This window comes from Miniopterus schreibersii (genome assembly GCF_964146895.1).
Source record: "Miniopterus schreibersii genome assembly, chromosome: 21".
Lineage (NCBI taxonomy): Eukaryota > Metazoa > Chordata > Mammalia > Chiroptera > Miniopteridae > Miniopterus > Miniopterus schreibersii.
In genome coordinates, this window is record NC_138123.1 from 12,630,930 (window position 1) to 12,656,172 (window position 25,243).

General features: G+C 40.0%; 1 long non-coding RNA gene across 2 annotated transcripts; it reads left to right on the plus strand.

Annotated features, from left to right (window-relative positions):
• Nucleotides 1-112: 112 nt before the first annotated feature.
• Nucleotides 113-21,224, plus strand: LOC308550374. Of its 2 annotated transcripts, XR_013997876.1 has the most exons (4): nucleotides 113-631; nucleotides 10,439-10,491; nucleotides 16,698-17,611; nucleotides 19,640-21,224. It is a non-coding gene; the product is annotated as an uncharacterized lncRNA (long non-coding RNA). The 2 variants fall into 2 exon arrangements; XR_013997877.1 differs by lacking the exon at nucleotides 19,640-21,224 and having other exon boundaries at nucleotides 16,698-17,868.
• The last annotated feature ends 4,019 nt before the right edge of the window (nucleotides 21,225-25,243 follow it).

A 25,243-nucleotide genomic window follows, 5' to 3' on the forward strand; every position in this document is an offset into this window, starting at 1 on the left:
ACGCGCTGGGCCAGGCCCGGCCTCCGAGCGCTCCCCGCGCCGTGGCCCCGCCCCTCGGCCGGCTGCGCCCGGGGCCTGCGCGCGGACGCCGAGGGGCGGGGCCGCGAGCCTCGGGGGCGGGGCGGCTTCGCGGCCGCGCCGCCGGGCGCCCCGCGGGTCCTCCACCTACCGGACGAGCGCCGCCGGCGAGGGCGGGGCGGCAACGTGGCTGCTGTTTGTTTAAGCGGCGGGAGTCGGGGGCGCCTCTGGACCGGGTCGCCAGGTGGCTGCTGCAGCCTCGTTTTGCACCGGGGGAAACGGGAGCTCAGGGACGGCCAGTCGCTGGGCCGGCGGCGCGCAGACGGACGACCCGGCGATGGGTCCCAAGCGGCTTTCCCATCGCACCGGTGCCGCCTGTTTCCACAAGGTCTGAAGTGATGGAGAACACGTTAGTATTCCCGCGGGGTGGCCCACGCCCTTGTGCCCCGTTTGGTCATTTGAAAGTATTGAAATCCGGTGTATTTTTACCATCTCCAAACGCCGTGAAGTCTTGCCAAGTGCGAAGCCTCGACTGCCGGGTAAAAGTCACCGGTGCTCATTCCAGCATCCACATTGGGCCTGAAACTCGCTCTGCTGGACCCGCTCCTGAGAGGTGGGTTGGGTGGGAAATGAGCGAGCCTCGCTGCATTAACAACTTCAACTTTTTTTTTTTAGAAAAATCACTGAATAGAACCTGTGCCACGCTGATGCGTGCAATTCTTTGTTTTACATAACGTGAAAACCTAATCGAAATAAGCCAAGGGTGTTCCTTTCCGACTGCCATTTACCTTAAGAATAAAAAGGGCTGTGGTTTTGGATTTTCCCAGTATGTATTGAGCACCAGCTAATGCGGACGGTGCTGTGCTAGGCTTGTGTATCATCTGAAAAGACTGCAAATAACTTAAGCTGTCCTAAATGACATATATATGGGGGGGAGAACCTTCCACAGTTACAACACAAGAGCGGAAATGTGCAGGACAAAGGTGGAAGAATATAAGGAACAATAGTTATTGTAAACCACTTTGCAGAGTATACTTGTTAACACTAGCCTGAATCCAAAAACATAAAAGCTCTTCATCAGCGATGCAGACTGCATGTAGTGTAAACTGTCATTAAATTCTGCTGTCTACATAAACTGTATCCGAGGGATCCTACCTGGCCAGAGAGGATAGCAATTCCAATTACTCTGGCCTCTGGGAGACAGATAAGATACAGTTTTGAATTCCAGACCAAACTAAAACCCAACTTACTGTAAAGAATCCAGACCTGGATCTATCTCAGATGTGTATCCAACTTTCCCAGACCTTAAATAAAGCATGCCAGACTGTCCTTGGCACACAAATGAAGTGGTTATACTACAGGCACTCAGGAGGTGTTCAGTCTAGTTAGTACAGGGGGGCACATGTAAACAAATAAGGGTAGTCTGGAGATTGGAGTAAGTACCCTAAGATGGGATGGTAACAAAGAAAAAGGAACTGCTAGCTCTGCCCTTTGCATTAATCAAGATTCTGAGAAAATTAATCTAGAAGTTCTTGAAAGTTGCTTATGGAAAGTAAACTTTTAAGACATTTTTGATATACATTGATTATGTAAAGTATGATGCCAATACAAGTAAAATGGAATACTTCTTAGGCCTCCTTTTTATAGTAATTATAAATGATTCTTAACTATTCTCAAGGGCAGGAACTTTACTAGGGAACACTCATTCACAAACACTCAATTTTTCTAAGTTTAATCACTGTGGATATTAAAAGTAGGCCAAGAATGTCTTTAAAAATTACTGCTTAGGTCTATGATGTGCAAACAACTGTATTTACATTTCTATGCTCTTTTCATATATCTTCATTGATAGCTACTTAAAAGAATAAATGTTCATATCAAAACCTTTTTTTTTTTAAGATTTAAAAATATATGTATTTTTACTGATTTCACAGAGAGAAGAAGGGAGAAACATTGATCGGCTGCCTCCTGCATGCCCCCCACTGGGGATGGAGCCCTCAACCCCAGCATGCGCCCTGACTGGTTACCTTTTGGTGCATGGAACAACACAACCAACTGAGCCACACTGGCCAGGGCTCATATCAAAACCTTTATTAGCTTTTATTTTGTTCCAACTTAGTATACAATATCACAGACTGAACATGTGTGTCTTGAAAATACTTAGTCAAATGTACTTAGTGTACTCAGACACAAAGTTTTGATGAATAAAACAGTCAAATATAAAATATTATTTCAAATATTTACAAAGACTCATGATTTCAAAATTCTTACTTATTCAGGTTTAATAATCTGTGAACTAATTTGAAATTATTGAGGTTTCACCAACCATGTGCTGGCAATGCAACAGCCAATGACATTCACCAACAAGATTCTGAACTCTGCCAGTATTGCAGCAGTTGTCATTTATGCAAGAGTTATAGAGGATTCACACTTAGGTGGTGCTTACTGTTGTGTTCCAATCTCTGTTCTAAGCATTTTACAAATATTAACTCATTGAATCCTCATAACAACATTCTGAACCGATACTATTATTATGCCCATTTACAGAAAATGTAACAAGAGCAGGACAATGAGTGTCCCTCCCATTTCTCAAGTTATACAATCAGTATATTATATAACTAATACTCTGGGACAACAAAGGCTTGTGTCTCTCAAAGCCAGGAATTACTACGAATTTTTTCTTGGCTCCCCCTCCCCCAGCCTAATCAATTGTTCTAGAAGCTGAAGGATGAGCTAAAGTAAAAGTGCTATGGTCTCTGTATCACAACAACTGAGAACAAAGCTAATTGAGCACCTATTTGTCTTACCTTTGCTCTTCTGGCAATGTTTAAACTATAAAGCATAACCACTGCAGGCTGACAGGAAATTTACTAAAAGACAGGGGCAAAGCCAGTATTACATGCACAGGACAGCGTTAAATGAGGAAATGAATTTAGAAATGACTGTGTTAACTCTTGAAGAAAACCCAGTGAACACAATTTACCTTAAAGGGACTAGACCTATTTCTCCTTTAAAAATATGTTTAAAATTCATAAGGGAGTATCTGTTCTGCTCAGGAAATCAAATATCTGATTGTTAGCTAGTGGCTTCTCGTTTCCTCATCTGTGAAATCTAGTTTTAATGCGTTACAGCGAACAGAAAAATCACAAGTATAGGCATACCACCAAGATAAACAGGAAGATGATCTTTGAGTTCTGGGAAAAGCAACAAAAAATCTGAGCCATTTTCTAACTATAGTATTGGGACACGCACAAGTAGGTGTCGTCGGGAAACAGCACCTGCTCTTTTCAGTACTGGGGGTTCTGCCAGAGGCACACATGAGCTGTGTGCTTCTCCACACATGGGGAACCAGCTTTGCTGTCTATTAAGGTTGGAAAGTTTCCCTCTAAACACAAAATAATTAAAATAGACTTTCTGTATATTCAGGGAAATTTATCACCCAACTTTCTGAGCTTACAATTTAAAAATTACCCACCAATCCAGTTAAAAATAAATCATCTCATCTCAAGAAATATAACATCAAACTTTACAATCATTTCTCATCAAATTTTTTATTACAAACATGGGAAACTATATGTTATACGTTAATGTAATTACACAATGAGGTTTTTTCCCTAACAAACTGCCTTAATGTTGAACTGACTTTTAGTGTAGTCATAATCAGTAACTTACACCAATCCAGTTTGGAGACAGCTAAATAATTTTTTCTGTAACTTTTTTTGGGTGAAAAAAATGTAAAAATACACAAAAAATAGAGATAATAGTATAGTCAACCTCAACCTGAATTCAACAATGATGAAAATTTTTACATTCTTATACCATTTTGCCTTTTTAAAAAATTTAATTCTTATTAAGATATAATTGGCATATAGCATTGTATTTAGTTTTAGGTATACAACATAATGATTTGATAAATGTAAATACTGTGAAATAAATTAACATCTATTACCATATATATATATTTCCATTTCAAAGGATCCGGGTTTACTTTTATTTTTTTATCTTTATTGTAGAAGGTATTACAGATGTCCCTCTTTGTTTTTTCCCCCATTGATTCCCTCCACCCTGCATTCCCGCCCCCCCCCCACCTTCTCCACACTATTGTCTGTGTCCTTGGGGTATGCATTCATGCATATAACTTCTTTGATTAATCTCTATCACTTCCCCACCTCTGCCTTCCCTCTGAGATCCCTCAGTCTGTTCCATGGTTCTGTGTCCCTGGATCTATTTTGTTCATCAGTTTATTTTGTTCATTAGATTCCACATATGAGTGAGATCATGTGATACTTGTCTTCCCTGACCGGCTTATTTCAATTAGCATAATACTCTCCAGTTCCATCCCTGCTGTCCCAAAGGGCCATTACCTTATATATTACAACGTTTTCCCTTGTGTTGAAAACTTTTAAGATTTATTCTCTTAGCAACTTTCAAATAACAATACAGTGTTATTAACTGTAGTCAGCATACTGCACATTAGATTCCCCAGGACTTATTTATCTTATAACTGGAAGTTGTACCTTTTGACCACCTTCCCCCATTTCTCCCCCTTCCAACCCCTGTCTCCAGCAACCGCCAATTTGTTCTTTCCATGTAGCAGCTTAGTTTCTTTCAGAGTCACATATAAGTGAGATCATATGGTATTTGTCTTTCTCTGTCTGACTTATTTCACTTGGCATAATGTCCTCAAGGTTGACTTCCACCTGCACCAACCCTGGGGGCAGATCAGCAAAAAGCCCAAGGCACACTGAGATCTGCCTCCACCTGCCAGCTGCCTGTTAGGCTGAGTCACTGAAAGAGCCTCTGGTGGTAACTTGTTTAAGGTGGGTTCTTAATAAGTCCCCAGGTAGGGATGAGTGGTGTTCACCAGGTTGATACAGAATCAAACTTGGCGCCAGTGCTGGGTCTGAGGCCATTCAGCACAAGTCTCAGGGCACAGGAAAGGCCGGCAGCCAACCGCCTGGGCTTGCAGATCTTTGTGGTGGGGTGGGGGTCTCAGGAAGTGGTCAGGGTGAAGCCTGCAGAGTTCATCAAGCTAAAAGACCAAGATTTGGCTGTGTGGAGGGGGTGCCAGTCAGGTGTGCAAGGGAAAAATGGCCCCTGCCCTAGGGCCACACAACTCAATCTCTCCCCATTTATCTCTGCTACCCCCTGAGTCTGCCCAGATTTCTTCAAGAGCTTTCCAAGAAAGTCTGCACCATGGCCCAGGCTGGCCACAGTCAGCTGACTCCTCCTCAGGGTTAGAGCTCTGTAAGTTGGTACCGCAGGGTATCAGGAGAGTGGTGCTGATGCCATATGGAGGGGACTGCTCAGCCAAGAAAGATGGCATCTGTGGGCGGTGGGAAAGTGACTCGCACAGCAACATTGGTGGCTGTTTCTCCCACCCTCTCCTTGGAGCCTCACTACCCAGCCTCTCCCTGTGTGACTCCAGTCTGCTCTGAGCTGCTGTCCCTCTACTAGAGCCCAGGATGAATGGTCTCAAAGATGATTTTCTGCTCTGGCCCTTTAAGAAGTCACTTGGATTTCTAACAAACTCCCGTCTTTCCCTGGCAGAAGAATCCCCACTGATTTTCACAGCCAGATGTTTTGTGCACTCCGCTTCCTGTCTCTGGTGTTCAGGGCTGAGGAACCCAACCCCGCATCCTCACAGGCAGCCTTTGCGGCTGAGCTCTCCCTCCACATCTCAGCCGCCACATGTGGATGCTGGGCCAGCCCTTCTTACCAGTCTCTAGGTGGCTTCTTCTGTAAGTCCTTGGTAATAAGACTTCTGTTCAGCTAGTCTTCAGTTGGTTATTCAGGTTGACTGCTCTATAATTTAGTTGTAATTCCAGTTTGGTCTGGAAGGAGTTGAATGTAACTTCTACCTGCTCACAGCCATCTTGGACCCATGGACAAGTTCTTTTTTTTTTTTTTGTAATTTATGTGTTTTCAATTTTTTTTAATTAAATTTATTTAATAAAATGACTGGTTAATTAAATGCCAGGTTTAAGGGGTACAATCTATACTACGTCATCTGTATATTGTATTGCATGCTTACCACCCCAAGTCATGCCTCTTTCTATCACCACTTATCCCCCCTTTACCATCTTCTACCTCCCCCCACCCCTATTTCCCTCTGGTAATGACCATACTGTTGTCTATGAGAGTTTTGGGGGGGTTTTTGCTTAATCCCTTCACCTTTTTCACCCAATTCCCACCGCTCTCCCTTCTGACAGCTGTCAGTCTGTTCTCTGTATCCATGAGTCTGTTTCTATTTTGCTAGTTTATTTTGTTCATTAGATTCCACATATAAGTGAAAGCATATGGTAAGCATTTGTCTTTCTCTGAATATTTAGGTAGCTTCCTGATATTGGTAATTTGTATGTTCTCTCTTTTTTTCCTGATCCATCTAGCTAAAGATTGATTGGCCCTGTTGATCTTAGAAAAACATTTTGTGTTTCATTGATTTTCTCTACTTTTTGCCTTTTTATTTCATTGATTTCTGCTATTATTGGAACAATTTCCTTTTAAAATTCAATCTGGATTTAAATTTGTCTTTTTCTTGTTTGCTAAGGTGAAAACTTAGGTCAATGATTTTAGAACTTTCTTCTTTTCTAATATGAGCACTTAAAGGTATAAATTTCTCTTTAAATATTACATTAGTTACAATCCATGCATGTTAATATTATCTGTTTTTGTTTTCATTCAGTAAAATATGTATTTAGAAATGTGGTGTTTAATTTTCAAGTATTTGGAAGTTCCAGACATCTTTCTGCTATTGATTTCTAATTTAATTCCGTTTTGGTCAGAGAACATATTCTGTATTATTTCAATTCCCTTTCAATTTATTGAGACTTATTTTATGACTCAGCATATGGTCTATTCTGTTGAATATCTATGTGTGTTTGAAAGAATGTATTTTCTGCTCTTGCTGAGAGGAGTGTTCCTTAGGTGTCAGGTCAGGTTGGTTGGTAATGTTCAAATCTTCTATATTCTCACTTGTTTTCTATGTACTGTTAGTTGAGAAAGACTTGAAATCTCCAGCAGTAGTTATGGGTTTTTCTTGTTCTCTCTGTTCTGAGAGTTTTTGCTTTGTGTTATTTTGATGTTCTGTGGTTCAGTTGTTATTCATCGCAATTGAAATTGTTATGTCGTATAACTGAATTGATCTTTTTGTCTTTAGGAATTTCCCCTCTTTGTTCCTGTTAACTTTACCAATCCCAAGATTTACTTCGATATTAAATAGCAACTTTAAATATCTTACAATTAGTGCTTGCATGGTATATCATCTTAATCCTTTTACTTATGCCTCTGTATTTTAAGCGTTTTTCTTAGAGATAGTTTATGGTTGGATCTTGCTTTTATATCCAGTCTGATATTCACTGCCATTTTATTGAAATATATAGATTAGCCCTAGCCAGTTTGGCTCAGTGGTTAGAGTCAGCCCAAGGACTGAAGGGTCCTGGGTGTGATTCTGGCCAGAGGTGTGTACCTTAGTTGCATTCTGGGTCCCGGGCCCCAGTTGGAGCTGTTGTGGGAGGCAACCAATTTATCTCTCTCTCTCTCTCTCTCTCCCAGCCCCCCACTTTCTCTGAAAAGCAATGGAAAAAAATATCCTCAGCTGAGGATTAAAAAAAAGAAAGAAATATAAAAACTACAGGGTCAGGAAACATTTTCTGTAAATAGCCAGATGGTAAACTGGTGTTTGTCATTACTTCTCCAGTCTGCTATTGTGTGAAAACAGCTTTAGAAAATAACACCAACAAATGTGCAAGGCCCGTTTATTTACAAAAACAGGAGGCTCCTACTGGTTCTGCTTGTTCTGCTTTTCCTTCTGCTTGCTTGGTCCTGTTTCTGCTTTTCTTTCTGTCCTTTCTCTCCCCCTCCATTGCCCCTTCACCTCCTCTTCTTCTGTGTTTTTCTTCTTTGGTGTAGTGTGTTTTCCTAGTACAGCTGTTCTTAAGCATAACAAACTTCCATAAATACTCACTTAGTAGAAGCCTGGCTGGCAAAATAAAATCCTCTTAGTACTTGTTTGCCTGAAATGTCTTCATTTTGAAAAATATTTTTGCTGGATATAGAATTCTAGGTTGAGAGGGTTTTTGTTTGTTTGTTTGTTTTTTAGCAAAATTAAGATGTCATTCCATTGTCTTCTGCCTCCATTGTTTCTGATGATAGTCTTTGATAATTCTTACCTTTGGTCCACTGCTGTTGTTTTGTTTTCCAAATACTTTTTTAAAATGTGACTTTATCACTGTTTTCATCAATTTTATGATGACAAGGCTTGGTGTTGTTTATTTTGTTCTAATTCTGATTAAGGTGCATTGAGCTTTGTGGATAGGAATATTTACAGCTTCATCAAGTTTGAAAACATTTTGGATATTATTTCTTCAAATATTTTTTGCCTGCACTTTTCTGAGATTCAAATTATACATATATTAGACTACTTAGCATTGTCCCACAGGTCACTGAAGTAAAGTTTTTATTTCCACACACACACACACACACACACACACACCGCTTCCATTTGAAAGCATTTCTATGACCATATCTTTGGGTACCTGATCTTTTCTTTTGCAATGTAATCTGGCAATCCCATCCAGTGAGTATTTTTGTTTCAGATATATCATCTTTTTCAGCTCTGGAATTTCCATTTGGATTTTTCTTTCTATAGCTTCCATTTATCAGCTCATTATGTCCACATTTTTCTTTACATCCTTGAGCATATTTATAAACAGTGTTTTAAAGGATTTGCCTGATAATTCCACACTATTTCTGGGCCTGATGCAATTGGATCAGTTTTTTTTTACTTACGGAAATGTAATTCCTTTCCTGCATGTTTAGCAATTTTAATTGAATTTTTGACATTGTAAATAATTTATTATTGAGTGCTAGATTTTGTTGTCTTTTCTTAAAGAGGGTTGATTTATTCTGGCATAAAGTTATATTTATTTTGAAGCCTTTTTAAAAAGCTTTGTATGTTGCTCTTGAGAAGTCTAATGCTAGTTTAATTTTCTTACCTTTTTTATAAGTAATTTTATCTTTATGCCTGGAGGCTCTGAGGCTTTTTCTTTTGTCTTTAGAATCTAGTGATTTTTCCAAGATATGTCTCATAATTGATAATAGGTAATTTTCTCCATATATGTGGTAGGCTCTTTCAATATTTAAGTTTTCTTGCCTCTGGAAAGTTATTTAAAAGATTTTAAGCACTAGTTTTGTTCCATTGTTTTATTTCTCTTCTTCAAAAATTCCAAGTATGTGTATATTTAATTGTTTTGTGTGTGTGTTTTCCATTCCTGTCACACCCTCTCTGATTCCTTTTTAAATGTCTTTATATCAGTTTCATTCTCTGGCTGTTTTACTCACTTTCTTCAGTGATTCCTAGTAGATTTTTATTTGAATTCCTTTTCCCTTGGGCACCTCGTAATTTATTCTTCACTTTTTAGACACATTTTTTTTTTCTCTGGTTACTTTCCTAGTTTGATAAATTCTTGTTGCATTTCCCCCAGGGTTTTAAATTTAAATTTTATTTTATTTTGATCTATATCTAGTCTTAGTCTTTGAAATTATTATTCTAAGTAGTTTTAAAAAATTATCTTTTCATGCTTCAGATATCTCATTCAGTGTAGAGTTTTGTGTTACAGTGTACCATTTTGTGATTGGTTTGGGGGGAAGAATTTTTATCCGCTGATATGATTCTATTTTTTGTATTTGTGTTCTTATAGTTGCTATGTGTGGAGTTGGTTTAACCTTTTGCTATTCCTAGGTATTTTATGGACAATATGAATGCCCAATTCTGCCAAGATATGAAAGTACAGTTTAAATAAATAAATAAATAAATAAATAAATAAATAAATAAATAAATGAGTCTGGCTGGTGTGGCTCAGCTGGTGGAGCATCATCCTGTGCACCAGGAGGTCGCTGGTTGGATTCCCGGTCAGGGCACATGCCCGCGTTTCAGGCTCGATCCCCAGTGGGGGGCGTGCAGGAGGCAGCTGATTGATGTTTCTCTCTCATCGATGTTTCTGTCTCTTCCTCTCTCTGAAATCAATAAAAACATATATTTTAAAATGTTAAAAAAATAATAAATAAAAATAAATGAGTTTGTGATAATGTTGAAGGGTGAAAGTGTTGGTGTGCCCTATTTATCAGGTTTCTTCATTTAACTTTCTTCTTTCACTTCACTGTGGTGTCTCCAAGGGACATCATACTTTCTGTATTCATCTGACTCTCAGAAGAAATGCTGTTTTCGCGGATGCTGCCTCTAGTCCAGTCACCTTCAGCTTCTTCCATGTATTTATTACTGCCTAGACCTGAGTTTTAACACACAGTGTTGAACATTTTCTTGTTGGGGTGATTTTTGTCTATACTTTAATTTCTTTGCTCCCCTCTTTTATTTTATGTGGAGTTGTTTAAGCCACACTTCCCCTATTCGCCCCCACAGGCCTGTGGGAGCAGGAGTTCTGCTGGAATTTGGTGTTTACTTCTGTACCACAGGTAATTTGAAGTTTGAGTTGTTACCTGTCTCCTGTTGATCTAAAGGCCGGGTAAAGTATGATTTTATTTCTACCTTTTGTTGATTTTATGGATTTAGAGAGGCTGTATAGACAGATTCTGATTTAGGCATCTGACATTATGTCCCAGACCTGGAAGTTCTACTTGGAATCACCTCTCTAGTACCAAAATATGGTGATTTGTGAGCACATGGGCCAGAGAAGTCCCAGAGCAGAAATCAACATTGTAGTATGTACCAAGGGTCAGCAGACTTTTTCTATAAAGGCCCAATATTAAATATTTTAGACTTTTAGGGCCATACTGTTACTGTGGGCCAGCACCTCTGCTGTTTTAGCACCAAAACAGCCAAAGACAAGTCACCAAATGAGTGTGGCTGTGTATCTGTAAATTTTACAGTAAAAATAGACAGTGGGTCAGATTTGGCCCATGGACCATAGTTTGCTAACCCCTGGCATATACCACCCCCCTGGGAAATGGCTTCAAAGTAGATAAATTACAAAATGTTATGTCAGATGGTTCTGCAGAAAACTTAGAGACTTTCAGTAAAATAGTAATTTGATTTCTTTGGAGTTTCTCATTAAATACAAAAAATCAGCTTGTATCCTTCATTAAATAGGCAAAAGGATAGAGATCTATCTTAAAATTTTGTGATATAACAAGTATGACCATAGAAGATATTTAATGATGGGAAAATGTTCACAATATATTGTTATGTAAGTCATTTCAGCATTCAATGAATACTTGTTGAATGAGTAAGTCTTAAGTGCTGATTACAGTATTAAATTGTGATCTTGAAGAGAGTGAAGGGATGTTTATCAAAATGTTAACAGTGATTCTGTTTAAATGACATGGTCAGGTACACTGTTTATTTCCTTCTTCAATCTTTTCTCATTCTGCAACCATTCTACAATAAATATGTAGACTAGTTATTAAATATATTTGTTTTGTTCTAAAAAGCAAACAATAATAAAATTGTTTGTAATAGAATAATAGTGTTTAAATAATAAAATAATTAAAAGACTTAAAAGCAAATGATGTCGTAGTAGGTGGTCACAAGAAAATTGACAAAATTGCTGGAGGCAATAAGATCCAGTGGAAAGAGAATGGATTTTGGAGTAAGAACTGAGTTAAAATTCAAACCCTCTTAATATTTACATGATATTGAAAAGTCAGACATCATCCTGAGTCTTAGTTTACCCATCTGTAAGAGGAAATAGAATTCTCTGCCTCACTCTTGTAAGAGTTAAGAGATCATTTACATGACTAGTTCAAAGCACTCTGTAAAGCACATTTACACTCCACTAGCTTTCCAAACTAATTCGTTAGACCCACTTTCAAAAATTTATTTTAAGCTGAATTTCTGACCCATTTTGCCTTTCTTCCATAATCATGTGAAAAGTCTTTCTCTAAATCCCTTTATTCCATGAATGCTCATATGTAATCCATACAACCAAAGAAAGCAGAGTAAAATCCAGCACCCTTCTAGAAAACAACCCCCATGCACTTGCTACAATCGCCATTACCATTTAATGTGTACATAATAGAAGGTATAGTTTTGTATGTTCGAATTTTTTCACATAAGTGGTATCATGCTCTCTGCATCAATCTGTAAATTGCTTTGTCACTGGACCCTTGCTCTTCACTCTCACTGGCAGAATCATCTGGATCCTTCAGATACTTTCAAAGCATCTATCACAACCTGTTTTTCCTTTGCCATATTTTGCTAATGTGTGGCAGACCCAGAAGTGATAAGGCGGCATTTTTTTTGCAGACAATGGCCTCTCAAAATATTTCTAAGCTCTTGACTCCTGATCGAATCAACATTATTATGTAAAGGAAGCTTTCATAATAGTAATGCCAATGCTAAAGTACAGGTTTCTAGTATTATATTTTAGGAATCACTAGCAGTGAAATAGGATAAAACAACAGCACTGGATGCTTTCTTTTTCACGTTTCCAACAAAAATCCTTCTTTTGCAGTAGCTGGAGCTGGATCATATCTTTGATATTTTTGCAGATGTACTGTGTCTGAAAGAACCTTAACGAAAATTAAATTGTTTTCTGTACTGAACGAATTTCAATCAGATTTCAAAATGAACATGCAAAATAAAAAAAGTAAGAGGCAAATGAACTCTTCTCACCTGAATGTAGTCAACAGTGTGAAGGTGAGAAATTCATTGCTGGTAGGAATTATCTAGGGAAGCCTAATACAAAGAACGTCTAATGGCGACCTGTGAATTTCCTTGAAATGCGAGGATGGCAGTAGAGGCAGGGTGTGGGGAGTTAAAGTGCAAGTCATCTCCTGAGGGTAGCCACAATTTGCACTACAAAATCTGTGGTTGTGGTTATGGCCGGTGATTAAGATTTCCCTCACAATTAATCATAACCCATTTGTTCAAGAGCCTCCAGGATACTACCTAATGCTCTTCAGTTATTACTTCTATAGCTACATGTACGTAAGACATAGCAGATATGCTTGCATTTTATCTACACTGGAGGTCATTCTACATTTCTATAGCGGGTGCTACACAGGTGTACACACTATAGTAATGTGTGTGTATGTACATAGTGTGTGTATATATGATATACATTACATATACATATTGCATATATATGATGTATAGTATAGATGTGTAATGTGTATATATGGTATGTAGTAATGTATATATATATGATATGTATATATAATACAGCTATAATGTATTGTATATATAGCGTGCAATATTATAGAGCTATCTGTATATATAAACACACATACTATATATATGGCACCTATTGTAGCAACATATAATAATCTCCAATTACAGTATACATATATACACACACACAATTGGTGCTATATAGTGTACATTGTTATATGTATGACGTAAACAGTTGAAAACCCGCAAGGTCCTTTCTAGTTCTCAAAGTCTTTGAGCTGATCACACTATATAAAACCTATAGGCTGTTTATTAAAGTGACAAGTGGAAAATATTCAATATGTGGGGAAAGGAGTAAATGGTATCAAAGAAGTAGGTGAGGGCCAGAGCACGTTTGCCCAACAAGTGGTCACAGTACAGGTGTTGAAATGACATGTACACACAGTGCCAGGAGCTTGTAGGAGAGGCACATCCAACCCACTCTGCAATGACCAGGGAAGGCTTCCTGGAAGAGGTGACACTGGAAGCATGGTACGGTGCATGCTGCCCCCTCAGAATGACCTTTCCCCAGAGAATTTCAATTCTATTTTCTTCTTTTTATTTTCAATCCTCACCCAAGGATATTTTTTCCATTGCTTTTCAGAGAGAGTGGAAGGGGATGGGGGGAGAGAGAGAAAAAATTGGTGTGAGAGAGACACATCTATTGGTTGCCTCCTGCACACGCCCGACCCAGGGCCAGGGATCGAGCCTGCAACTAAGGTACATTCCCTTGGCCGGAACTGAACCCTGGACCCTTTGGTCCGCAGGCTGATGCTCTAATAACCACTGAGCCAAACTGGCTAGGGCTCAATTCTACTTTTTGCATCAGTGCTGATTATACCTTCTTTACTCATTCTTTGTTGACTTTGAGCATCACTTTAAAGGATTTGTATTGGCCTTGGCACCCTGAATTCTTGGCTTCATGGAGCCATATTGGAATGACTGAGACAGAGTAAACCTAAATATAAATAAAATACATAGTCACACCACTTTATACAGTATTGCACACAAACACAATGATTCAATATTATGCTGAAGGCATTAAAACTTAAGACAAACTTCAGAAAGATCGTCATCAGCTATATTGGAACACGTATAGAATTATTTATGTATGGGAAACGTGCAGTGAAACAATTTTCACCTACTTAATGTAAGTTAACTCTCACAACTCCTTTGAAGTAAGCAAGGCAGGCATAATTTAATTGTCACCATTTTTAGGGCCAGATGGTGATAAATTTGACAATTAAGCAAGGTGGTCTGTAAGCAAGGTGCCTATAAATCAGAGGTGGGGGAACCGACTGGCTAACCAAACTGGGAATGCCTAAGGGAGGTACGGAGAGCCAGAGCGGGAAGCTGAAGGGTTAAAATGCTGGACAGACCGTAACAGAAAAACAGAGGCTGCAACCCTCTCTTATAAGCATTTTAAACAGGAAGCTTCTGGCGAGGCCTTTGCGTACTGGTTGACATGACCTGTAGGCATCTGGCTCCAGATAGCAAGTTCCAGGGGGGATGACACTCTGAGTGCTTCCAGCTCTCTGCTGGAGAGCTTCACCTGGCTGTCCGGCAGGGGCTTCAGACTCAAGGAGGTGAAATAGCTCATTTCCCCCAGGCTTTCCTTTCATTTAAAGTCTTTGCTAATCACGCAGCTGTCTGAGATGGATGCGCCAGAGTCAGCGATGGCTTCTTCTTGTTTACCTCCCACATCTGTTCAGTTGTCAAGGAAGCCTACAAGCCTTAGTGATGAAAGGGTCAGTCTTCCTCAGTGTGGCCCTTGCTTTTTGTACCGGGAGCAATGTAGGGGCTGCACAGACAGAAACTGAGAAGGCATTTGTAGTCAGCTCCAGCTGATCCACGTGGGGAACACGAATATAATCGTGATTTATGAAACAGTGCAGGGGAGTAGCAGTGGATGGTAGCGAGATCAAAGGGGGCTCTGACTCAGAAAACTCTAATCCCTTTTGGATAGTGTCTTGAAGAATAATCCGTTTGTTCTCTGTATCTAAAAGTCTGTTTCTGTTTTGTTTGTGGGTGAAAAATGTACAAATTGGTAGCTACAAAAGAGCCACGAGGAAGTAAAGTATAGGACAGGGAATATAGTCAACAATATTGTACTGTGTACGGTGCCAGGCGGGTGCTAGACTTGTTGGGAGGATCACTTTGTAAATTATATAAATGTCTAACCACTATGCTGTGCACCTGAAACTAATATAAAATAATATTGAATGACTACTGTTACTGAAAAAAAAATAATTGGGCACTAGTCAGGCTACCAAGAGTTGCATCCAGTTCCTCCCAGTGCTTTCCTCTCCTCATTAGCACTCCAGGTTGGGCCACTGGTATGTGCATCACTGGAGCTTCCCCCTTCAGAGTTTCAAAGATGCTGCTTGACTGGGACACAAGTGACCTTCTCCAGTTCTCTGTAGACTACAGTAGCTACCACCTGACTGGTCTCCCTGATTCCAGTACCTACCTCCCACTCTCAGTCGACCTTCCAAAACTACTAGGTCAGGGTCCTCAGCACAGAGGTTACATGCGGCTAAAGAGGCACAAAGTTAGAGGGTACCCATTCGGCAGGACAAGTCAGCTCCTTGGGAGGGTGTGTACCATGTTGACCCCTCCCAGACGGGCTCCTCTCTGCTTTTCCGACCTCAGCTTCTGCAACCTCTCCCATTATACCCACATGAGTTTTTCCACGAATGAATGCAATTCCCTCATGCTTGTGTCTCTGGCTACATTCTTTCTTCTGCCTGGGATTACTTTCAGTTTTCTTCTGCTTGGGGGGTGGGAGGGTGGGAGAGTGTCAACAGAGTAAAAAATTAGGACTTGAAAAACAAGTCCTCAGCCTTAATGGAGGAGCCTACTATAGAATTCTCCTGAACATGTGGGAACCTCAAGAAGGAATATATCTGCCAAGAAGGACTCCTCATGGTTAACTAGACCCAAATTCATGATCAGAGCCTGGTGGCCATTGCTGACAGAGGCCTCTCGCCCAGGCTGCGTTTCAGGGACAGTCGCAGCCTCCTGCACTGTTTCTGTCATCTGAGCTGACCTTTGCAAAGAAGCTCCTGCTATAGTCTTTTGACCAGTAAGACTGAGACCTGCCCTGTCCACTTGGAACTGTGCAGCTATAGCCTCATTTGAATTTCTACCCACCAATCAGGATACATGATTCCAACAAATCAGGACAATGCTGTTTGGACCAGTCAAACTGTGCAAATTTGGATTCCTCATTTGCATAAAAATGGACCAGTTAGGGGTGGGGTGGGGGGCACTTTCTTTATATAATCTGGCTTCCCCTTTGTTTCAGGGGAGCTTGCTTTTGGTTTCCACCGGAAGCTATATTTCCCTGAACAATTTTTTTTTTTTTTTTACCATGCCCCAGATGGGGTATTCCTGTTGGCATTAGATTGATGGCAGCAACATTTTGTTGATAGATGTTGTGAGGACTTGAAGAAATCCATATAGAGAAAATCAATCAACTAAATATAATCTGATTATTCTGCCTCTACAGGGATAAAACGTTGCTTATGATAAAGACATCTCAGCTTGACAAGCGGACTGCAGGACAGTTCAAGAAGTGTACTAGTTCTCAGCATTCCTCCTGAATAAAGTCATGCTACGTGCAAGTAATTAATTTGGTTCAGAGAGAAAGTCTAGCCAATAATGTGGAAAGTAACCTGGACAAGAGCTCCAGTCCTTAAAGGTCCACATACTGAGAGTAGTGAAGAAAATCTGAAAATCCAGAATACTTCAAAGTCAAGATCTGGGGGGTTGATTAGAATTCTGGAGAACAAACAAAAAATGGAATGTGAAGAGTAACTAACGGAAGAAACCAGTAAACCAAAATACCAACATCTCTGATGGAGGGACTTGGATCAGAGGCACAATCCACGGGCTTGAAGACGACAGTAAAACATGTTGAGAGATCTGCTTGGCAGGTTGAAACCAAGAAAGGATAAGTTTAAAAAAATGGATAAAATATTGAAAACACAGAAATCTATATGATTAAATAAGTAATTATAAGGAACCCTACAAACATTCAAAAACATAAAAATATCCCTAAAGCAGAAGCAATGAAGGGAAGGTAAAGTCTAAAGTCCTGCTTTCTACCGAAGAAGACAGTGAAAGCCTGAAGGGGGCACAGGAGGAAGCAGCCGCCTGGGATTGGAGCTCACTGAGAGGACAAACCTCATTAATTCAGGAGCCTCAGAAAGCCACAGAACTCTTGTTTACAAGGAAAATGAAACTGAACATTTTAATCATTACATTGTGCAACCGAAATAGCCAGATCTTCACCCTGAATCAGACGGCAAATACTGTATAACTAAAGGGAAAATGCAAGGTGTAATTTAGTTAATGGACAACTGGTAGATCACTGGAATGAGGAGCTAAAAGATCAGAAAATATTCATGAGGATCCTGCTAAGTAAGTACACTGTAGATTTTTATCAGTCTCATGTGCACCTTTTTAAACTGTAAAACACTACACAAATATATCACAAGAAGGGCGGGGGCATGCTTGGTGGACAAATACAACAGATGTTCCACTTGTAAAAGTCTATTAAGATGGAGTTTCCAAGGAATAAAAAATAATAGAGAATAGAATTTAACCTGGGATCCATGAATGGATTTCAGAGTCCATAAATTACCTAGAAAAGTAAACACAATATCAGTGAATTTGCATTTTAGGAGGAGATCTTCCATAACATTCATCAATTATCAAAGAGGTCCATGACCCTACTGTGATAAAGAAGCCCTGCCACAGGGTTTCCATGGTAAAATGAAATGTAAGAGCTTGCAGGCATCTTAAGAGGTAGTTTCACATATTTGAAAATGAAAGTAGAGCCCAGTGCATTGCAATGTGAGAACTCCACACATTGTTGCCAGCTTTGAAGATGGAGCCATGAGCCAAGGAATGCTGGCACCTCTAGAAGCTGGTAAGGGCAAGGGACGGGAGATGCTGGCGAGTGTCCAAAGCCAGACTCTATGAGCTGAAGTCGGAGGAAAAGAACCACTCCACACTATTGAGGGGGGAGGGAAGGGGGCCTCATGACCACATTTCTACTTCTAGGTGCTTGTGTCAGTATCCTGGCAGGAAACACATGGTATCTTCAAGTGGGGTACCAAGAGGAATTTAAGAGGAAAGTATTTATAAAGGTGTGGGCACAACTGAGGGAAGTCACTAATGAGTGGAGAAGCATCTCAGGGCTAACCAACGCGGGGCAGCGAGGGGTGGAAGGGAGCAGGTTACAGAACTTGGAGAGAGCTGCAGGTGCAGGAGAGGACCTTGGTAGAGGAGGCACCGTTGCTGAGCCACAGCCCAGGAGACAGGGGGATGTCCTGTCTCTCCTTCCTCCTGCCTCCCACCTCCTGCTGATGCTTCCCATGGGCTGAACCCACCTGTGGCCAGAGGGCAAGGAAGTCCATGCAGACCTTCCCAGCCCCAAATCAACCCTGCTCAGCATTGAGGAGTCCAGAAGGAAGCGGGATTCCATAGCTCCAGGAAGAAAAGGAGAGTTTCTAGGTGAGAAGCTAAGAGTGGAGAATGGAGCTAACTAAACTGAAATACTACTGGAGGACTGAGAAAAGAATGAAGCATTCTTCAGAAAGTTCCAAGTTGGTACCAGAAACTTAAAGCAGAATAACCTTTGGAGTGTGATGATTTAGGCCAAAGTTCTGCTTCCTGAATAATTCAGATATTTGCCTCAGCCCCATGCTTTGCTGAACGTGGAGAGATTTGACTTCAAAAGGCAGGTGGTCAAATTAAAATCATGTTTTGGTGGACCTTATTTTAAGCTCTTTTGGAAAGAAAAAAGAGAGCCAATTACTGCTCAATTAAATATTTCTATGCATTGTGAAAAAAAAATAATGAAAGTACACTTCAACATTGACAGTATAGAACAAGTATCTTTTAAGGAAATAGCATAAATTAGCAGTTAGTCTAGGTTGGGATGCTACACTCTTCATCAGTTGATTTACAAGTCTATACAATCAAGCCAAACTGTGTGTCATCTTAAGTCTTCTTCCATCGTTTCCCTTCTTCCATATGCTCAGTCTCCAAGGCCCATTGGCTCTTCCTAGGACTAGATTAGGACATGTGAGAGTCTCAATCTAAGAATTTCCTGCTCATTCAACTGTTTATTGGGAGTTGGGAAGTTAAGTATTGTTTAACTATTATTTAAGAATTATTTGACAGCCCCGCCGGCTTGGTTCAGTGGTTGAGCATCGACCAAGGATCCAGGAAATCACGGTTCGATTCCCAGTCAGAGCACATGCCTGGGTTGCGGGCATGATTCTCAGGAGGGGGAGTGCAGGAGGTAGCTTATCAGTGACTCTCTCTCATCATTGATGTTTCTCTCTCTCTCTTTCTCTTTCTCTCTCTCTCTTTCTCTCCCCCTCCCTTCCTCTCTCTGAAATCAATAAAGATATATTTAAAAAAAAAATTATTTGACAGGTAGGAGGTCGGGCCCAAAAGAAGGTAGGGCCAGAAAGAAGGTGTCAGTATGAACCAGACTGCAGAGACAAGTGGGCTTCACACCCTTTATGGATGCAATTCAGTGTGGGCACATCAACATAGCCAGGCTGCTCCTTGGAAGACTTAAGGCTCGCGTTTCTGCTGAGGATTCCATGGGGCCCAGGCTACACACAGGGCAGCCGTCACTGGGCAGAATGAAGCCACCCGATTCTCGGTCTCTGAACTGAGCACTGACGTAGGTCTGACGACAACATCAGCCCACCTCGTAGCACTTTCTTATGCAGTCAAGGAAGGACGTGTAGGCACCGATCAGATGCTGGTTTTCTTGGGTGCTGATATTAACTCTACAGATGAAAGAAATGGATAGTCCTGCACCTGGCCTCAGCAGGTCAGCACGTGGACTCTCCAGACGTCACCCTGGCTCAGCAGCTCACATGGAATGCAGACACCCTTCAGTCCTTCGGTCACGGGGTGACTGCATGAGGGGGTTTCTAAAGAAAGGCAATAAAATGCGAGTGAGTACATGCAAGACCCCATCACGCCTGCAGCTTTGCTTCTGCCCTACCAGCTTGTATGAGCTCACCGGCCAGCAGGGACGACAGAGGGTCAGATTACACTTTGTTCCCTAGAGTTCCAGAGATGGCAGTGACGATAATAAGGTCAACTGAGGCAACGATAGTAGTGATAATATAACAACAACCTATTACCGTAGTGGTGACATATTAAGAATGCTAATGACAGTAGTGATAACAATTAGTATTATTCCCTATCTCTAAAAAGAGAATTACGCAACATTTGTTAGGTGTGATGGAAAGAAATCATATGCATTTTATATATAATATTTAAAAACCAAATAGCATCTTGGGAGGCAGATAAAAACATTTAAAACTTAGATGAATAAATCTCTTATTCCTAATAAACAGGATTTGTTTATGCATTATTTGGTTCTAGAATTTCTTTTTTTCCCCCCCACCTGGAACCTCAAAAGGTGACATTATTTAGAAGTAGAATCTTTGCAGATTTAATTAGTCAAAATGAAGTCATTTTGGATTAAGGTGGGCCCTAAATCCAATGATTGGTGTCCTTCTAAGATGATGTGAAGACACGGAAAAAAGGCCAGGTGACAATAGAGCCAAGGAGCACCAAGGATTAGCAGCAGCCACCAGAAGCAAGGAAAGAGGCAAGGAAGGGTTCTTCCCTTAAGCCTTCAGAGGGAGTATGGTCCTGCTGACACCTTGTTTTCAGACTTCTGGATTCCAAACCAGTTAAGAGGATAAATTTCTGTTGTTTTAGGCCACTGTATTTGTGGTACTTTGTGACAAAGCTCTAGGAAACTAATACACCAGCCATATGGGAATGTGTCTTAAAGTGGCTTAGTTAGCAGCTGTAATAAAACAAAAGCATTTTACCCTCTGAGAGACAAATTTCATCACTCTCATCACTTACTGAAATTTTTGCTTTTGAAAGAGACTTGTAGAACATTTATAAACCTGTGACAAATAGCTTACCTGATTTCTACATTTTTCTAAATTATATGAATCTTGTGAGCTTCAATTTAACTCTAATCTGCATACCCATTTCCCCACATTCTTATGAAATAAGAACATGTCTCCCGATGATTCGTTATTTGTATATAGAAACACAACTGATTTTGGTACAGTCATTTTGTATCCTACAAATTTACCGAATTTGTTTATTATTTATAACAGTGTTTAGGTGGAGTCTTTAGGGTTTTCTAAATATAATATCCTGTCATCTGAAAATAGAGACAGTTTTACTTTTTCCTTTCTGACTTGATGAATTTTATTTCTTTTTCTTGCCTAAATGCTCTGGCTAAGATTTCCAGTACTGTGTTGAATAAAAGTGCTGAGAATGGGCATCCTTTTCTTGTTCCTGATCTCAGAGGAAATGCTTCCAACCGTTCACCATTGAGCATGATGTTAGCTGTAAGCTTGTCAACGTGGCCTTTATTATATTGAGGTATGTTCTCGCTATACCCATTTTATTGAAGAGTTTTTCTCAGGAATGGATATTGAGTTTTGTCAAGTGCTTTTTCTGCACAAATTGAGATGATCGCCTGATTTTTATACTTCACTTTGTTAGTGTGGTGTATCACATCGATTGCTTTGTGAATGTTGAACCATCCTTGCATCCCTGGAGTAAATCCCACATGATTATATCATCTTTTTAGTGTATTGTTGAATTTGGTTTATTACTATTTTGTAGAAGGTGTTTGCATCTATGTACATCAGGGATATTGGCCTGTAATTTCCTTTCCTTGTAGTGACAATCTGAGGGTATAAAGCTGGTTTCATAAAATGAGTTTACAAGTGTTCCCTCTTCTATTTTTTGGAAGAGTTTAAAAAGGATTGGCATTAGTTCTTTAAATGTTTGTTAGAATTGAGCAGTGGAGCCGTCTGGTCCTGGAATTTTTTTGTTGTTGGGTAATTTTGATTACTGATTCAATCTCTTTACTAGTAATCAATCTGTTCGAATTTTCTATTTCTTCATGATTCAGGCTTGGTTGAATGCTTCCAGGAATTTACCCATTTCTCCTAGATTTCCAATCTGTTGGAAAGTAATTGCTCATAGTAGTCTCTTATGATCCTTTCTATTTCTGTGCTATCAGTTATAACATCTCTTCTTTCATTTCCGATTTTGAGTCCCCTCTCTTTTTCTCTTGGTGACTCTCGCTAAAGATTTGCCTGTTTTATCTTTTTGAAAAGCCAGCGCTCAGTTTCATTGACATTTTCTGTTGTCTTTTTAGTCTCTGTTTCATTTATTTCTTCTCTGATCTTTGTTATTTCCTTCCTTCTACTAACTTTGGGCTTAGTTTATTCTTCTATTTCTCGTACCTTAAAGTATAATGTAGGTTGTTTATTTGAGATCTTTCTTGTTTCTTTTTTTAATGATTTTTAAAAATTAAATTTATTGGGATGACATTGGTTAATGAAATTAGATAGGTTTCAGATATACAATTCTATAGTACATCATCTGTATATTGTATTGTGTGTTCACCACCCCAAGTCTGGTCTCCTTCCGTCACCATTTATCCCCCTGTACCCTCTTCTACCTCCCCCACTCCCTTCCCTCTGGCAGTCACGGACTGTTCTCTGTGTCCGTGAGTCTTTCTTTTTTTCTTTGCTTAATCCCACAGGCATTTAACGCTGCGAGCTTCCTGCTTGGCTCTGCTTCTGCTGTATCCCATAAATTGTGGTATTTTGTATTTCCATTTTCATTTGTCTCAAGATATTTTTTGATTTCCGGCTTGATTTCATTTCTGATCAATTAATTACTCAGTAGCATGTTGTTTAATCTCCACATATTGTGAATATTTTAGTTTTCTTCTTGTAATTGACTTATAGTTTCATATCATCTCACTGGAAAAGATGCTTGGCATGACTTCAGTCTTCTTAAATTTATTCATACTGTTCTGTGACCTAACATTTGATCTGCCCTGAAGAATGTTTCATGTGCGCTTGAGAACAATGTGTTTTTCATTGCTTGTGTTAGTGTTAATCTAGAATTTCTTATTGTGACTGTGACTGCCAAGTTCATGTGACTGTCAGGTGGGTGGTCTTGGAAATAGCCCATCCCATAGCCAGAGTTTGGCACGAGCTTATTGTGGAGATACTCAGTCGAGCTAGGCTTAGGCTGGCACAGGAAAGAAAACTTTAAATATTTTTTCTCTAGGAGACCATCTACTTTGATAAGAGCAATATTGGTTTGTATTTTCACAATTGAATAAGAAACTCTTGGAGAAACCTGGAGGAACTGACACAGCAGTTCTAATTTTTTCCAGTGGCGTTTTAGCAATTCTTTATGGAAGGGGACCTGGGCAGCTTCCCTGCTGGTCTGCATCTTAATCCAGTTCTGGTTCTACTCCAGAAAGTTCTCTCAAATGAATTCTCCCCTGTTATTTGTCTTAGGGCTCTAGTTTAAGTTTCCATTGCTTCTGACTTGGATAATTATAATACTCCTCTTTAGCCCATGTGTCTTCCCATTCATCATGCATTTTACCAGAATAATCTTCCTAAAGGTATTAGTTTATAAATTTGTCTTTCCCACCAGACTGTGTGTTCTTGCTTATTTAGTACACGAAAGATGTTTTAAAATGTTTGTTCAAATGGGGGACATCTTTGCAGATGTCAACAATAAAAAAAAGTTTGTTCAATGAAGAATAGAATAATTAATTGATTAATATTAAATAGTTAATATCTGATTTTGAAATGTTGGCAGACATTCTCCCTACCCCCTTCATCCCCCATGCAAATAAATTTTTCCTTGTGTCAGATTAAACCCATAACCTTGGCTTTGTCTAACTCTCAGGATTTTCAGAATTATTACCTAGATATGGGAGGGCATGGCCAACTAGCAGCATGGACGGGAGAAAGTCATAATAAAGACAAGTTCCCCTGGGTTTACTCAGACCACCCACCAAGTGAAAATCCACTTGGAAAAAAGTGAGAATCAACTGCACGTTGTCAGTTAATATTTTTTACTGAATTCAAGAGTTGCTTCTTTTGCATTTTTTGGCCTTATTTATTCCTTATTACTGATATCCCATATTTTTTACTATTAAAAAGAACTGATTTAGGATAACAGCAGTGGGACTAAAAGAATTCCTAGGATTGTTTGTTTGTTTTGTGAATCTTCACCCAAGGATGTTTCTTCCATTGATCATTAGAGAGAGCGGAAGGGAGGGGGGTAGCGAGAGAGAAACATCGATGTGAGAGAGATACATCGAGGGGTTGCTTCCCGCACTCGCCCCAACTGGGCCGGGGATTGAACATGTGACCCAGGTATGTGCCCTTGACTGGGAATCGAACCTGCAGCCCTTCAGTGCATAGGCCAACGCTCTAACCACTGAGCCACACTGGCCAGGGCAGAATTCATAGTTTTACCTCTGCTCTGAAGAGTGGTGTTTCGCCCCGTGCACTCCCTCATGTGGAACCCTACAGTACATAGGGGTTAGCATGTCGAATGTTCTCTGCAGTCAGCATCAACCACCGCAGATTTAGAACTCTATCTTATTTTACTATAAAATATTTATATTTTACAATATTATTTGCAGTATTGTATTAACTTCAACGTTAATACAATCATGAATCAGGATAATAGCATGGAATATACACATGTGCCTTCTTATATTTCTGCATTCATGACCCTCTCCCTAGCTCAAGATGGCAAAATGTAGGAAATCGGAAATGTCAGTTAGGACAGCTACAGAGGAAGGTAAAAAAAAGAAGAGTTATATTCGGCTTGTGATGTTTAAGATGAGATTTCACCCCAAAGGAAATAATCTTGCAAGACACTCTTTGTCAAAATAGAGGAGTTTTTAATAATTTCATTTTTCCTCTGGGCATATCTAGATCCAGCCCTGAGGGAAAGAAGCAATAGCGTTTTAGGAAGGGGGGTGGGGGTTTGCCCTCTGGACTTGGGAGGTGGGGAACGGAGAGAGCTGGAAGTTGGGCGCTGATAGGTCCTGATGTCCCTCTTGCCTATTAGAGTGGCCAGGGCCACATTAGATCGACACTGGCGGAGCAGTTTGCTGAGACAGATTAAGGACAGCCCTTTAACCTT